The sequence below is a fragment of the Lacerta agilis genome, chromosome 15, assembly GCF_009819535.1.
Source record: "Lacerta agilis isolate rLacAgi1 chromosome 15, rLacAgi1.pri, whole genome shotgun sequence".
Lineage (NCBI taxonomy): Eukaryota > Metazoa > Chordata > Lepidosauria > Squamata > Lacertidae > Lacerta > Lacerta agilis.
Window position 1 is genome coordinate 434,900 of NC_046326.1, and position 15,491 is coordinate 450,390.

The 15,491-nt window shown below is 47.5% G+C and overlaps 1 protein-coding gene across 2 annotated transcripts in view; it reads right to left on the reverse strand.

Annotated features, from left to right (window-relative positions):
• The window catches only part of PLEKHA2 (pleckstrin homology domain containing A2), a 115,999-nt gene extending 100,904 nt beyond the window's left edge, over positions 1–15,095 (reverse strand). Inside the window, exon 1 of one of the 2 annotated variants that reach the window (XM_033171936.1) lies at positions 15,075–15,095. The gene's annotated coding sequence lies outside the window, so the exon portion shown is untranslated. Of the gene's footprint in view, positions 1–14,776; positions 14,979–15,074 lie in introns of those variants that run through there. The other variant, XM_033171935.1, reaches the window with a different exon arrangement.
• Between the last annotated feature and the right edge of the window lie 396 nt (positions 15,096–15,491).

The window sequence follows — 15,491 nt, forward strand, 5'->3', positions numbered from 1 at the left end:
GTTCAATCCCTGGCATCTGCGGGGGGCGGGGAGTTGAGAATATCCCCCATCTGAAACCCTAAAGAGCCACTACCAGTTGGTGCGGTCAACGTTGAGCTAGATGGATCCATGATCCATGATCTTCCTTGGCATGAGGCAGCCTCCTCTGTTCCACAGCCAGTGAGAGGGCAGGCAGGCCTTGCAAAAGAGTAAGAGCAGCAGCACTCTTTTGATGAGTGCCCGGCAGAAGCCACTGTAAAGGTCACTCATGCCCAGCAGTACACTGTAGGCATTTGCAATGGGGGCTGCCTGGGGCTCAAAGAAATGCTGGAGGACTTCCGGCGAGGACGCCATTGACTTCCGGCGAGGACGCCATTGCGGGCGGTCGAGAGTCGTTTCGGCAGCGAGACGACCCTGGCCTGTCCCGGGGGTAGGAGCTCCGCTACCGCACAGCGGGCTCCGCCGAACCGCGGGTCGAGCGTCCCGCGGCACGGGCTCTTCAGCGGGCCCACTATGGCGCTGAACCCTTCTCCCGTTCCCCTTGTAAAAGGGGCGCGGGAGTGAAGGGACAACGGCGCCGGGCTGTGGAGGCTATGCCCCAACCGGGCAGGCGAAGTGGCGGCTGCCGCCTGCACTGAGCGTGTCGTTCTACCTGATTTGAAGGAAAAAAAAGAAGAAACCCGTATGCCGTAAGTACGGAGTTAATTGGATTTAAAATTGACAATTGGCACTCCGGGAGGAACGTCAAAAGGAAGCCCGTTCCTCCCTTTGCTGAATGGAGAAAATAACATTGTTTCTAGCTGCTGCTGCATTAGTGGATACAATGTCTCTATGGAGATTTTTGACAAGTGAGATCGGCTGAATCCCTGCTAGGGGAACTAAGATGTTGGAAATATTTCTTCTTTGAAGTTGTTGGATTAAAATCTTTTCACCCTGACTCGGGGGAAAATGGCGGCTGAAACTTGTGGTTAAAGATGGAAAAGTACTGAAACTTGATACCCTCTGCCTACTTCTACCATGCTTGGTTTCATTTTTAAACTGGCTTTAGATCCGGGTATGACCCATGAACAAAGGATAATTCTTCTGAAGTTAGAACTTCTAAACCAGAAATTAGATCTATTGAAGCAGGATGTTGAGGGAAAGTTGTATGCAACAGGAAAGACTCTTGAGAACTTTGCTAAACTGGAAGAAAACCTCGCCAGGGAACTTGAGGAAATATTTGAGAAACAAAATATAGTGACTATGCAACTCCAAGAAGATGGAAAATCCTGTTGGTGTGAGAGACCCAGGGTTGGAATACAATTTATATCCGGTTTCTGGGGTGAGAGCCCAGAAATGAAGGGAAAACGACTTTTGAAATTGCAATTTGAAGATGACTGGAATTCTGAAATGGAGATGCTGGAAGATGACGTTTTGTGTTCCCTGGAGTTCTCTGCAAGGATGTTTATGGACTGCGTCTTGACCTTTGGTTATAAAGAAAAAGAGGACATTCTGGACAATGATGTTGGAGGGAGGTGGAGAGATGTCTAGTGGGTGATCCCGAGATGGCGAAGGAAAATGGTTAGAAGAGGGATAGGGTGAAAATATTTAAAATATAATTAGGATGGCTTACCATGGTACCCTGAAGTCAGTGTGTTAAGAATTTATGATTTTGAACTAGTGAAGAGATATGTGAATTGTTTATTAGCAGCAGTTTAAGTAAAATAAGATGTAAGATTTGATTTAAGAAGTAATAGGTTGTATTATGAAGTAAAAGTAAATAATAAGAAGTTATATTTAAGTATTTTGATGGTGAGAGATTTAAATTTTAGAGATAAGAAGTTATTAAAGTAAATTAGAATTGGAAGCAAAGGAGAGAAAACGGGGGAAGTCCCCCAAGTAGATTTGAAACAAGATTTTGTTTAAGTAGTAAAAGGAATGTTGGTATTCCAGTCCAGGTTTGTATTTGTTTTTATTTTGTTTTAATTGTTGTACTTGTTGATGTTGTATTTGTTTTATTGTATTGTCTTTATTATGTGGAAAACCAATAAAATCTTTGTGTAAAAAAAAAAAGAAATGCTGGAGAAGTGGGCCCAGGGCAGCAGTACTCACAGCAGGAGGCCATTGGCAGATGCACAAGGATGCCACTGCAGACCAACCCTTTTGCCCTCCAGGAACTGAGTTATGGAGGGGGCACCCACCTTCCTTTCTGGTTTGTTTAGCTGCTTGTGCCAGATAGGATGGACACTATGCTTTATTGAGATAAGCTTTTTGGCTTTCCTGTACGTGTGAATGTGGGCAGAGTGAAGCCTTTGGCCACCCTCAGCTTAAATATTAGGAATCACTGTCTGCCTGGCCAACAATGTTTGGTCTCCTTCTGCTTGCTGCATTTCAGCTTCCAGCTCAAGCCAGTGACTGCAGAGAACCTGAGTTCATACTCCAGCCAACAGGCTGCTCCACAAGTGTACACAGACCTTGGCTGGTCTGGTCCCGACCTACCGCCTTCTGCCTTAAAGCTGGACAATGAGTTCCGAAACAGAACAGGGCACAGTGATCCTGAGATGGTACAACTTCACTGCAGGTGGAAACAGAACCATACACTGCCCCTTATAGACAAAGCTCCATCCCACCAGAGGAAAAAGAACAACAAGCACTTCTAGAGCACTTGGTACTGACTCTCAGCACACCTTCCCTGAGGACAGACAAGAATAGATGGGGAGAAATGCCGAGGTTGATAAGGAAGGAGTAGACAGACTTCTCACCCTGGCTGCCAACTACCCAAATTTTGGACCCAAGAGAATTCAAGTGATTTGTGTAATCTCTCTAGACACAAAAGTGGGCTTCTGTTTTTAACATCATGAGACTGTCTTCATGCTGCAAGATTTGCAGTTTCCAGTTTTATTTTGCCACCTGGCTTACTAAGGGGCCAACTGAAGACATGATTCAGTCAACCAGAGACCACTGACTGTGGCAGACTCTCAAAGGAATTTTGTCAGCACTGTGTTTGTATGTATGTGCTCAGATTAAAATTCTGCCTTTAGAGTTCAATTCTACAACCAATGTGTGTTATGCAAATTAAGAGAATTTGCATGCATCCTTTTATTTTGCATAAGGATTAGGTGTGTTTTTGTGTGTGCCAGTCAGAGACCTACAGAGGCACCTTGACTATGGGAAACCCTGTGACGCGCACACACCCGCACGCGCTTTGCCAGGTCATGCATTGCTAACACACTTTCACTGCCTGGAAGACTAGAAACTTGTACAGAAAGATTAGATTCTCAATATGCTTTTTTTTTTTTACAATAACAAACTACATTCCTGATCATTGAGCTGCAGAACATGCAGTGCCTTGTATAAAGTCTGGCTGCCAGAAGGCCTAGAGGTAGTAACTTCTTGCTATATTGATAATGGCAAGTCCATTCATATTGCTTAATTTAATGGATTTGTACCTCGCCTCTTAAAGCAAAAGGGTTCACAAGACAAGAGAACCGGTGAGGCTTGATTACCAGGAGGCAATTTTTCCCGACTTCTACCCTTAAATATTTTCAGACCCTTCTCTCTTCCATTTTCTCAGCTCTTGTACAATTAAAAGCAGTTGTAATATATTCCATCCTGGAAGTCACATGAAATAAGCAGATATATGCAAACACATCCTCCATTTCTAGATTTGGTTCTGGTTACAGATTTGCAATTACATGTGTTGCTGCAGAATCTGGATCCAAAGTTCATGTGATCCTCCCTCAAGAAAAAAGAAAAAAGCACCTGCTGCCTGAAGGCAGGTCCAGGGCCACCATGCACAAGCCTGACAAGAGAAAGGTGTGTCGCCAAGGTCACTTCCCCATTGGAACTTGGGGGCCCAAACGGCTAGAGGCAGGAGACCACCAGGCTCCCAGCTGAAGCCTCCCATTCATTCCTTTGAAGACTCCTGCTGCAGGAACTGCCCGTAATAACATCTTACCTAAAAGACAAGCCCCCTGATGCCATTCACTCCTGAAAGCTTTTGCACAGCGGATAAGCTTTCTGAGTTCATAGCGAAAGAGAATACGGAGCTTGACATTTTGTAAAAAGGAGGAACTATATATTGTGCAAACCGGTTGCAGTAAATGATTTGTCATACTCATTGTGGGACCATTTTTTCGCTTTCCATATTGAAGATAGAGGGGGGAAAGTTGGGAAACAAATGTACCGTATCCTGAAATGCCTCTACAACTCCCAGCATTCATGGTTATTGTCCACACTGCATGGGACTGATGGGAACTGTAGCCCCAACTGTAGCGGACTTTACCAACCACCATTCTTAGGTCACATCTGCAGCATCCAATCAAAGAACAGAACTTCCTCCAAAGAATCCTGAGAACTGCAGTTTACTCTCACTGTACTACAATTCCTGGAACTATAGGCAGAGGAGATGCTAGGGATGGAAGCTGGGACCTTTGGCACATAAAGCTCAACCAACAAGCTATAGTCCCTCTTGAAACACACTGCTTTTGCATGGGACCCATCCACAAATTCATGCTCCTAGTCCCCATGTTCATGAGGGGTGGGGCACCTCAGGCTCAGGGCTCCATGTGGCCCTCCAAGGTTCCCTTTCTGGCCCTCGGGATTCCTCCAAGCCAAATGCCCTCCTAAGCCGCCCCCACCCCAGCCTCACTCTGTACTTTCCTCAATGCTGTTGGAAAATGTCCTTTAAGTCTGATAGCGTCTCTTTTAGTTACATATACCGGTATACATACTACAGGTGGGTAGCCGTGTTGGTCTGCCATAGTCGAAACAAAATAGAAAATTCTTTCCAGTAGCACCTTAGAGACCAACTGAGTTTGTTCTTGGTATGAGCTTTCGTATCTGAAGAAGTGTGCATGCACACAAAAGCTCATACCAAGAACAAACTCAGTTGGTATACATACTGCTAGGGATGCAGGTGGTGCTGTGGGTTAAACCACAGAGCCTAGGGCTTGTTGATCAGAAGGTCAGCGGTTCGAATCCCCATGACGGGGTGAGCTCCCGTTGCTTGGTTCCTGCTCCTGCACACCTAGCAGTTCGAAAGCATGTCAAAGTGCAAGTAGATAAATAGGTGGCAGGAAGGTAAACGGTGTTTCCGTGCACTGCTCTGGTTCGCCAGAAGCGGCTTAGTCATGCTGGCCACATGACCCAGAAGCTGTACGTACGGCCAATAAAGCAAGATGAGTGCCGCAACCCAAGAGTCGCCTGTGACTGGACCTAATGGCCCTTTACCTTTACCTATATATACTGCTATTCATAAAAAAAAAATCAGAGTGGTTAACAACAACCGTACACAAAAGAATACCATGAACCCCATATAAAAAAGTTTAAATCAAAAATCAGCTAACAATTATGGGAAAAGATATTCTTAATTTCCTGCAAAAGCCTGATGGAAGAGGTGTTTCATCAGGCATTCAGAAGTTGAAGCTGAAGGCACTTGCGATGGGCTCAGAGAGCTGAAGGAACATCTCAAGCCCAACCAAATTTGCACTATGCTAAACCTGTTTGGCCACCTCATAAGAGAAGACTCCCTAGAAAAAACCCTGATGTTGGGAAAGATGGAGGGTACAAGGAGAAGGGGACGGCAGAGGATGAGATGGTTGGACTGTATTCTCGAAGCGACTAGCATGAGTTTGGCCAAACTGCGGGAGGCAGTGAAGGATAGGCGTGCCTGGCGTGCTCTGGTCCCTTGGGTCACAAAGAGTCGGACACGACTGAACGACTGAACAACAACAAACCTGTTTCTGTTCTCTATCACTTCAGAATGCAGGAAAAGGTTCCCTGCAAGAAAAGGGAGTCTCAGCTTTGCCCTTGTAGAACACAGCAGGGAGAGCATTGGAAGGAAACTAGAGCAGCTTGGCTCTCCCTATGGTTGGCTCTGGCGCCACCTACTGTTGGTCTCCCTGCCTTCCAACCCACCCATCCCAAAGGGCACCACAGCCCCAGGAAACCACTAGCCATGAAGTTCACTGGGCAACCTTGGGTCATGCTCAGTCTAACCTACCTCACAGGGGTGCTGTGAAGGAAAAACAGAGGGGGAGAACCATGCATGTTGCCTTATGCCTCCTGGAGAAAGGTGGGAAATAAATGTAAATAAATAAAACAATTTTTTAAAAAAATCTTCCCCATTCTCCCCACAACATTAATTTTCCAGATGAAGTGGGTTGGGGGGGGGGGGCTTCATACAGAGGAATATTCAAATCATGGAACAGCCTGGAAATAAGACAATTTTGTCTTTGCCTCTCAGCAACTTGGGTTATTGCACCAGACTGCCTTTCCTTCAGGTGGCTGAAGGGGCCAGCCCTAGATGTGCAGGCCCTGCCACAAGTACCACAACCATTGGGTAATTACATTGTAGCCGAGACTATGCTTCTTGTAGTCGACTTGTTCTAAACTAGTCAATGACTGTAACCCTTGGAATCGGCTGAGAAGACAAGTCCAACCTCCCGGTCTGACCTGGGAGAATTATCTCTCCCCCTCCCCCCCCCTCCTCTCTCTCAGGCATAAGCTTCTCCCATCTGTGGATTCAGGACGGAATAAAACTAAGCACAAACTCAGCACTTTCCAGCCTTCTCACAACAACTTTGCAAGGCAAGTCGGTCTTCTTATCCCCTCTAGTGCAGATGGAGAGACGTGTGTGTTTGAGAGAGTGGGACTCACTTCAAGGTATCCAGCTAGTTATGGCAAGAAATGAGATTCAAGAAGTCTTCCCATTTTGAAGGCTGTGCCAGCTTCGTATATATGATCTTAGTAATTTTCTACAACAACCTGAGTATTAAGGACCTCATGTGGCTACGTGGGACTGCTGGAATTGGAAGAGCAGAGCAGAGGAAACCTCACAATTGTTCATGAATCACAACCCAAAGGCCCAAATAGCCTCATACAAATACAAATTTTGAGAGACCAGAGTGCTGAATATTAAAGTTTAGCAAGGATAAATTTATTTGGGGGGGAGGAAAACACACTTAATTTAAAATAATTACAAGACTAAAATTAATAGGTCCTCAATTCTTTCTGGCAGAACACAAATGCAGATGCTGAGGCACCATAACTAAAATTATTATTAGGTCAACCATGTTGGTTTTGAATATTGTGGTATTACTGCATTTGCAAACTACGCCCCCCCCCTACATTTTCCCCAGAAGATTTAACTTGCAACACACCAAGCTGGGTAGCCCATCAGCTAGGTTATAGCAGACCACCCAATTCTGCTGCCTGCCTGTGAATGCAGGAACGGGGCGGGGGGGGGGGTGGAGGCAGGGGGCGGGAGGAAGTGTTACAGTAAAAACAGCCACAAGTGATAGCTGGTCAGCTGTGTTTCGCTTGCTTGGTGCAGTATTAAAAAGAGCCTGGATCAGGCCATGGCAGCCAAGAGCTCTCTCCCCCTTTTCAGCAGACATGGCATTCAAAGGCATGTGGTGTCCCACAGGGGAGGGAGAACAGGGTCATATCCTGACCAGTGGCCATGGTCAGCCTTATCCTCCATGAATTACCAGTAGTCTAGTTCTTTTACAGACTTCCAAGGTGGCAACTATCACCATATTCCGTAAGAGCAAATTACATAGTTCAACTATGCACGGTGAATATACCGTAAGTTCTTTCTTTTGTTTATCTTGAATCTCCCAATATGCAGCTTCGCTGGATGGCCCCGTTAGGTCCTAATATGAAGGGAGAGGGAGGAAACCTTCTCTCTATCCAAAGTGGGGCCAAAAAGCAGTGCCAGATTTATGTATAAGCTAAACAAGCTATAGCTTAGGGGCCCACTCTCTTGGGGCTCCCCAAAAAAATTAAAGGAAAAAACCTGGATGTACATTTCCAAAATATAAGATAAAAAACAAATAAAATAAAACCTACATACAGCAACAGTGTTTTGTGTTGTGTAGGTTCATATGATGTACCGGTAAGTCATGGGCCCTGCCTGCTAGCCTGCTCCCTAAAATATCACTGGTTCGCTCATTTCTATATATAGGTTGCCTACATTCTGCATGTGCAAATGGCTTTAGATACCTATGAGGTCCATATATTACCATACAGCATATATTCAACACAAAAACAGTGACAATTTGTTGTTGACAAAGGACAGCTGGATGTATAAAGGGCCCCGTTACCTTCAGTAGCAGAGGGCCTCATCAAACCCTGCCAAAGAGTCAGAGTTTTCATTCTCCTCTGACAGCGGCTGTTCCTTGAAGATGGCTGCAGGGCCTCTCTAGTCACTCAGCAGAACACCAGCCACATTTGGCTGTGCCTTTCCTTGCGCTCTTCCACTGCAGCTGGGCATTACAAGAATGCTGTTATTAAGGGGGCTAATGCCTACTTTTCTCCTCCTTTTGTGTTGTGCCTTTTACATATTAAGTCTGATGGTAGTGTTTGTCAGCCAGTACATACCATGCTGAACTACATGGACACAATGATCTGGAGTCCGTATATGACAGCTTCTTATGTCCTATTTTTGATATTTGTAAGCCACTCTGGGAACATTTTTCAGCTGAAGAGCTGGTAAAAAATTATTTCTTCCTACACAACATTTAAGGTGCTCTAATGCTCTGCAGTTCAAATGGCCATCAATTGGTCAAGCTGCTTAGCGGGGGAAGACCCTTCACACAGCGGGTTAGCAAGCCATGGTGTGGAGTGATAGAATGACAGAATTCTAGAGTTGGCAGGGACCCCAAGGACCATCTCCCTGCAATGCAGAAAAATGCACCCACATGGGGATCAAACCCGGGACCTTGGTATGATCAGCACCATGCCCTAACCAACTGGGCTCACTGGCAACTGCATGGCCACTCCTTAAAAAGGGATTGGGCTTTTGGGCTTGGGGTGAGCAGGTGAAGGGATAGGCAAGAGGGTAGGTGATCTGGGAGAGAGGGGGTTTTGTTGGGGTGGGGGAACGACAAAAGGGTGGGCAGGGCTGGCAGGCAGAGACCTTAGTCCCTACACAATGATAAATAAAATTATCCACAATGCCCTTCAGGACAGATTGAGAAATTAAAATGGCAGCCTCCAGTTGGAGTCTCAGAGCCAGCATTTAAGTCTCCCAACATGGCATTTCCCCAGGACATTGCAAGTAAATAAAACAGTGTCTGCTTGTGTCCCGGCACCCCCACCCCCCATGTGTCTTGCTCTCATCTGAGTGTTGCTGCCTGCTACTAACACAACCACCAGGTTAACCTGCCAGAGATCCCTGCAATGTCAGAGGGGGCCCACCAGCAGGCATTTTGCTAACGGCCCCCTCAAACCTGGAGCAACACCTGAGTACAGACACATATATGCAATCTCAGTGAGAACAAGGACAAAAATGAGCCATTCCTGCAGCACACATAGCCTGGCAATGCTAAGCTGCATAGATGTGACACCGTGAACACACCTCTGAAGCACATTCTTTCCCTCCAGGAATTCTGAGCAGTTTGGTTTACCTCTCACTGAGCTACCATTCCCAGCACCCTTAACAAACTACAGTGCCTGTAATTCCTTGAGGGGGCAAATGCACAAGTAAACAAGCACACCCTAAGAAAGGGAAAATATTGTTTCCCTGTTCTGGTAAGGCATTCAACCCTCCAGCGATAGAAAGGCTGTTTTGTTTGAAGCCAAGCAGCTCGACCGACCCTTATTTTTCAGAACCTCATCCCCTGGGAAGGCTGCCAAGTTCCTCTGTGCTTGCAGTCTACAAAGCTTCCTCTTTGGGTGTTCACAAAGCACATGCTGACTTACATTGTGTGTAAGAGGAAGGCACACCAGAAAAATCCCTTTTCAATAAAGCGGGGAAGGGACAAGGACCACTGATGCAGAAGAGATCCAGACAATGGACATTACTGAGTATCTTGCAAAAAAAAAATGTATCTGAAGAGGAAAAGCCAACTTTGGCTGTGCACACACCATACATTAGACAGCATTTAAAGCACATTGTCACCTCCAAATACCGGTAATCCTGGGAACTGTTAGTTTGTTAAGGGTGCTGGGAACCGCAGCTCTGTTAAGGGTAAACTATAATTCCCAGGACTGTTTTTGGAGGAAAATGTGCTTTAAATGCAGGGCACCTTTGCCACCCTCGTCACTGCCACTCCTCAACCTCAACTTATGCCAAGACCTGTTTCCAAATCTGAGGAGCAGTCAAAGAGGTGATGATCCATGCTGAGGTTTTCTGATGTTCCTGTATAAGAGCTTCTGCAGTATTTATGGTTGCCAAGGCTCTTCTTACGGCAGGCTTCTTGTATAGGTCTACCTGAAACATTTGTATGGTAGGCAGAATTTTAACAAGGGAAGCTTTTGCCTGGCATGGAGATGAAAAAGTGACGAGCTTCAGCTATGGAGTTTTCTGCCTCTAATGTAGGGGCAGGGGGAAAGATGGGTGGGTGGGGGTGGGGTGGGGTGACAATGTTTCTATTTTACTTAATATATGTAAGGTTTGTTGCCAGTGTTGCTTGTGCAGGTTCTCTGCTGTTCGCTTTCCCCCCTTTCTTCCCAATGTCTCAACAAATGAAACTGACTTGTAAAAATGTTACATGGGAAAAATATGAGAGACATTGCACATTCTTTTGTAAATCAAGAAAATCTTTAATAAAAATAAAAAATAAAAAATGTAGGGGCAGACAAGCCTTTCCATGAAGGAATGTGGTAACATTAACAGTGCTCCATAAGTAGCCAAAGAAAAAAGCATCCACTCTATTTTTGTTTGTTTGCAACCATTTTAAGAGCTGATACAGCATAATAGTTCCAGTTAAAATATCTTCTCACAGGATTGCTTTAGGCAAACTTGCAACTTCCCTCCCCATCTGCAATACAAGGATAACACCAAAACTAGCCGGACAATATAGGGGAGGTGCTTTGAATATTTGAAGCAAACTAACAGAAAAGCTAAGTATGAATCCAATCATATGTTCTCCAATTATTCCAAGGCATAATGCATATAGGTTTCTAACTTAAATATAATTAAGAATACTTGAGCCTGGGAAATAATGGGTAGGTGGGGGATACAGTTTGCACCATTTTATTGGCCATAAACACAAAGATGCAGAACCCCATCACCAGATTGGGTAACCTCTGTCCCACAGCTCACTCAAACACCCAGTGCACAGAGGATTCTGCAATTACCCACAGAGAGACCTGTTTGCAACATGCTCTAGTGAATGTCCAAATCACATTTCACTCCAGCCCAATACACACCGACCAATACAGTGGTACCCCGCTAGACGAATGCCTCGCTAGACGAAAAACTCGCTAGACGAAAGCATTCGTCTAGCGGGAGGCAGCCCCGCTAGACGAAAAAGTCTATGGGGCTGCCTCGCAAGACGAAAAAATTTCGTCTTTTTTTTTTTTTCCGTTTTGCGGAGCGCGGCTCCCATTGCCGCTCCGCAAGACGAAAACCCCGCTAGACGAAAATTTTCGCGGGACGAATTATTTTCGTCTAGCGGGGCACCACTGTACAATAAAAAGAAGAAGCAAGCCTTATTTTCTCTGGTTAAGCCCCACCCAATCGCACCCTAGGGAAAAGCCAAGGGCTGCCTTTCCCAAGCTGGGCTCTCCATAATTTCTCCACGACAGCTCCAATCCATACGCCTGCGCTGGCTGAGCTGAGGGGAATCTGGAGGGCACCAGGTTTGGCAGGGCTGATGTTTGGCCTGCATGGTGGTCCTTTCACATTATCCAAGTTCACAAATATATACTTGAGTATAAGCCTAGTTTTTCAGCACATTTTTTGTGCTGAAATAGCTGCCCTCGGCTTATACTCAAGTGAGGCGGGCGGTGGGGGCGGCCAGAAAGAAGCCCTTTCTCTCCGCTTGTGCCGCCGCCGCCACCCGCTCACCCCAGTCAACCATTCCTTAAGAAGTGTACAAGAACGGCGATTCTTTACTCTCCCCAGGCAGCTTGTTCCATTCCTGAACTGCTCACATAAATGCAAAGTTTAGACCCCAGAAGGCAGAAAGCCTATCAGTTAAGGAAGTATTAAAACCCCACAGGTGCTCACTTTCCCTGGCTCCTGCTTAAACAGGACATGATCCCAGCCTTCTCTGTATAACACAAAGGAACATTGCGTTGTGGGTTAAATCACAGAGCCCTAGGGCTTGCTGATCAGAAGAATGGCGGTTCGAAACCCTGCAACGGGGTGAGCTCCACAGCAGCAAAGGAGGAAGAGGAAGGAGCAGCCCAAAGGGCTGCTTTCGGGCTGCTCCTTCCTCCTCCTCCCCCACCACAGCGGCAAAGGTGAACCGGCTTATACTTGAGTCAATAAGCTTTCCCAGGTTTTTGTAGGGGAATTAGGTGTCTCGGCTTATATTTGGGTCGACTTATACTCGAGTATTTAGGTACTTTGTGGTGGGAGAATAAAAAGCCGCAAGGATACATCCCAATACATCTGGCAGCAAACTCAAGTGGCGCTGCTTGCAGGCTTCCACAGGCATCTGGTTGGCCACCAAGAGAGCAGATGCTGAGCCAAATGAGCTTCTGGCCTGATCCAGCAGGACCCTTTTTCCTTTCTTAAGAGGGCAGAGTTCAAATCTCTATGCAGCTCAATGGATGACCTTGGACCAGCCACCTTCCTCTTTCTCTCTCCCTTATCTGGTTGAAGATAACATGAGACAGTGTGTAGGTGCCCCAAGTGTCCTAGACGATGAGTGGAACACAAATTCAATAGAGAAACTGTTTCTGGGAGGTTTCAAGGCACAGACTTTCCATTTTGGCGCTATCAGCATCCAGGGCAGCAACTTTTATTTCAGATGAACAGCAGTAACAAAGTCAGAGAGATACCAATGAGAAAGAGAATGTATTTTATTGAGTAGAAAAATAGACATTGCAACGGATTTTTAATATTAGTAGTGCTAATGAAGAGGTGGGGAGGTCCTCATTTGAAGAGTATACTTTCTCTTGTTCTTTATATAAAATTCTCCGTGGACCGTAGATGCAATAGCAAAACACTTCTATGGTGCTTTTTGTGGGGGCCTCCCGATGTAGGCTTACTGGTGCAAATGGGTTTTTAAGATACCACAAACAGGCCATTTGTGACAGGTTTTGCTTATTGCATTTCCAGCACAAAGTGTAAATCTGGATTATTGTGGGCAGGCGAGCATTTTAATGCAAAATCATGTGGCACTGCAAAAAAAAACTAAAAAAAAAAACTTGAACAGATGAGGAGCACCAACTCCCACAATAAACACCCACCTTGAAGCATCCTCAGGCTGTGTGTGCCCTTTTAAACTCGACTGTGATGTCTATTATGTTGTGGATGTGGGGCTCAGTGACAGAACACCTGCTTGGCATGCAGAAGGCTTCAATTCCCAGGAAGGTCTGAGAAAGACTCCTGTAGGAAACCCCGCACAGTCCATACAAAGGGTTTGGAGTTTTAAGACCTGGGACCCACCTTGAGCTGAAACAGGCTTTTTTCCTATTGGTCTGACTCAATACAAGGTAACATCCTATGTTCTTCAGGATGGAATACACACACACACATACACACATTTTGACATATTTTGTGCGAATCATCTTTACAACAACCCTGGAAAGTAGGCCAGTATTATCATGTGCCTATTGCAAATGAAGCAACCTAGTTGGCTTGCAGACAAGTTAAAATTCGGACCTGGGACTTCCCACTCCTCAGCCATCGCCGCATCCCAGCACCTATCTTGGGCTGCCCCACAAAGTCAAACAGGACAATGTGTGGGCAGGCAGTGTGCGACCTTGAGCTTCTTAAGGCGAGATCCCCTGGAAGCACCACCCTTGCTTCTCAACCTCAGACTGGGCTTAGAACTCTTCCATGGAGTAAGGTAAGAACATTAGAAGAGCCCTGGTGGATCAGGCCAGTGCCCCATCAGGTCCAGCATCTTGTTCAAACTGTGGCCAACCAGATGCCCCTGGGAAGAACGCAAGCAGACCCAAGTCCAACAGCCCTTGCCCTCCCACCCTGGGGTATCCAGCAACTGGTATTCAGAAGCATTTCTGCCTCCCACAGTGGGGGAAGAGCATATTTCACCAGGGTTAACAGCCACAAATTTGTCTAATCCTCTTTGAACACCAGTTAAAGGTCTGGAGAGGAGAAAGAACTCAGTTGCTGTTTTAAAAGGGACACACCCACCTGCCTCACCCCAGTGCCAAAGCAAAGCACAGTCGCTCTTCCTGGGACTTCCAGAGACGCTGCATGGAAAGGAATGATCGTCCGCACACGTACTTGGGAGGAAAGTCGCATTTAACTCGCGGGGTGTGGGTGTGGGTGTTTACTTCTGAGGGTGCAAAAACTCCGACTGCAAGTTTCTTACATTTTCTTAGCCCACTTGCACGCGGGGAGCGTGGATTAGCAACGGGAGTTCCCATGATGTCGCATTCCTACGCGCCGACTTGGGAGTCAGGACCATTGGCGTTCCCAAGGCTTACTTCAGAGTAAAGACGCAAAGAGCCCGACCACGAATGGTTGGGTTTCTTTTCAAAAAGCAACAAGGGAAGCTTTCCCCGTCCTTTGACCTAGAAACTTCTTCTAGTGAGGAACTTGGTGCCCTCGTTATCCTCCCGGTGATCCCCAGCACATGCACAGAGGCCCTCTCGCTTCTTGGCCATGGCGCCTCACGCCCCGAGGCTTAGTGCCTTGGCCTTCCAGACAGGTTCCGGGGCTGAGCCCGAGCGCGTGGCTGCTTGTGTGAGGCTGAGCATTATCCGTCCCAGCTTTTCCCCAAGCGCCCAATCCTCCCCAGCGAAGGGCATCCGCTCCCCTAATCCCGCCCCTGGGGACCCTCAGCCCCGGCACCTCTCTCTCGCGGCCTCCGACCCGCGCCACCGTCTCGCCCGCGCCTGTTGCGCGCCTCCTCCAGCGGCCCCGACGGCCGCGTCCTGCACTCACCCAGCTGCGTCTCTGGCCGGCGCGCGGAGCTCGGCAGGCGGGCCACGGACATGGCTCGCGACACTCGGAGGCGGCCCGGCCGCGAGCAGCTCCCGTCGCGGCTCGGCAGCGCCTCTTTTTTCCGGGTTGCTTATGGTTCCCGGAGCCAAAGCCAGCCCCGGATGTGAGTGCCGGGTGCGCAGAGAGCGCCCGCAGAGGCTTGCCGTCGCCTGCGCGCCCGCCCGCCTATCCGCCGGGGTGCGGCGGCGAGAGCGAGCGCCCCGTCGGAGCGGCCGGGAGCCGGGGGGGGGGGGGGCACCTGGGCATCCTCGGCGGGGCGCGAGGGCGCGCGTAGAAGACCAGGCGGCCGCCGGCAATAAACCGACCCTGTTCAAGTTGCAAACCCAAAGTTTCTCTGCCTTTAACCGTAGCCTAGGAGGAAGAAAGGCGCGCGCGTTCAGTAGAGCAAAACTCCCTGCCGGGCCGATTTCTGAAGAAACGCGCAGATGACCGGGCTTAACAAAGTGCCCGATCCTGCTGGGGGAAAATGCCCCATGGAGCCGAGCGGGAGTTACCCTCCTTGTTGCCACGCCGTTGGGGAAGTCACTAGCAACTCGTAAGCATGGATTGGGTATCAAGACGGCGGCTTGCTCTTGCCATTAATTCTGCCTGCAAAGGAAATCTTCATTAATTACATGCATGTCCTGCCTTTCCACCAAAGAGCTGGAGGTGCTGT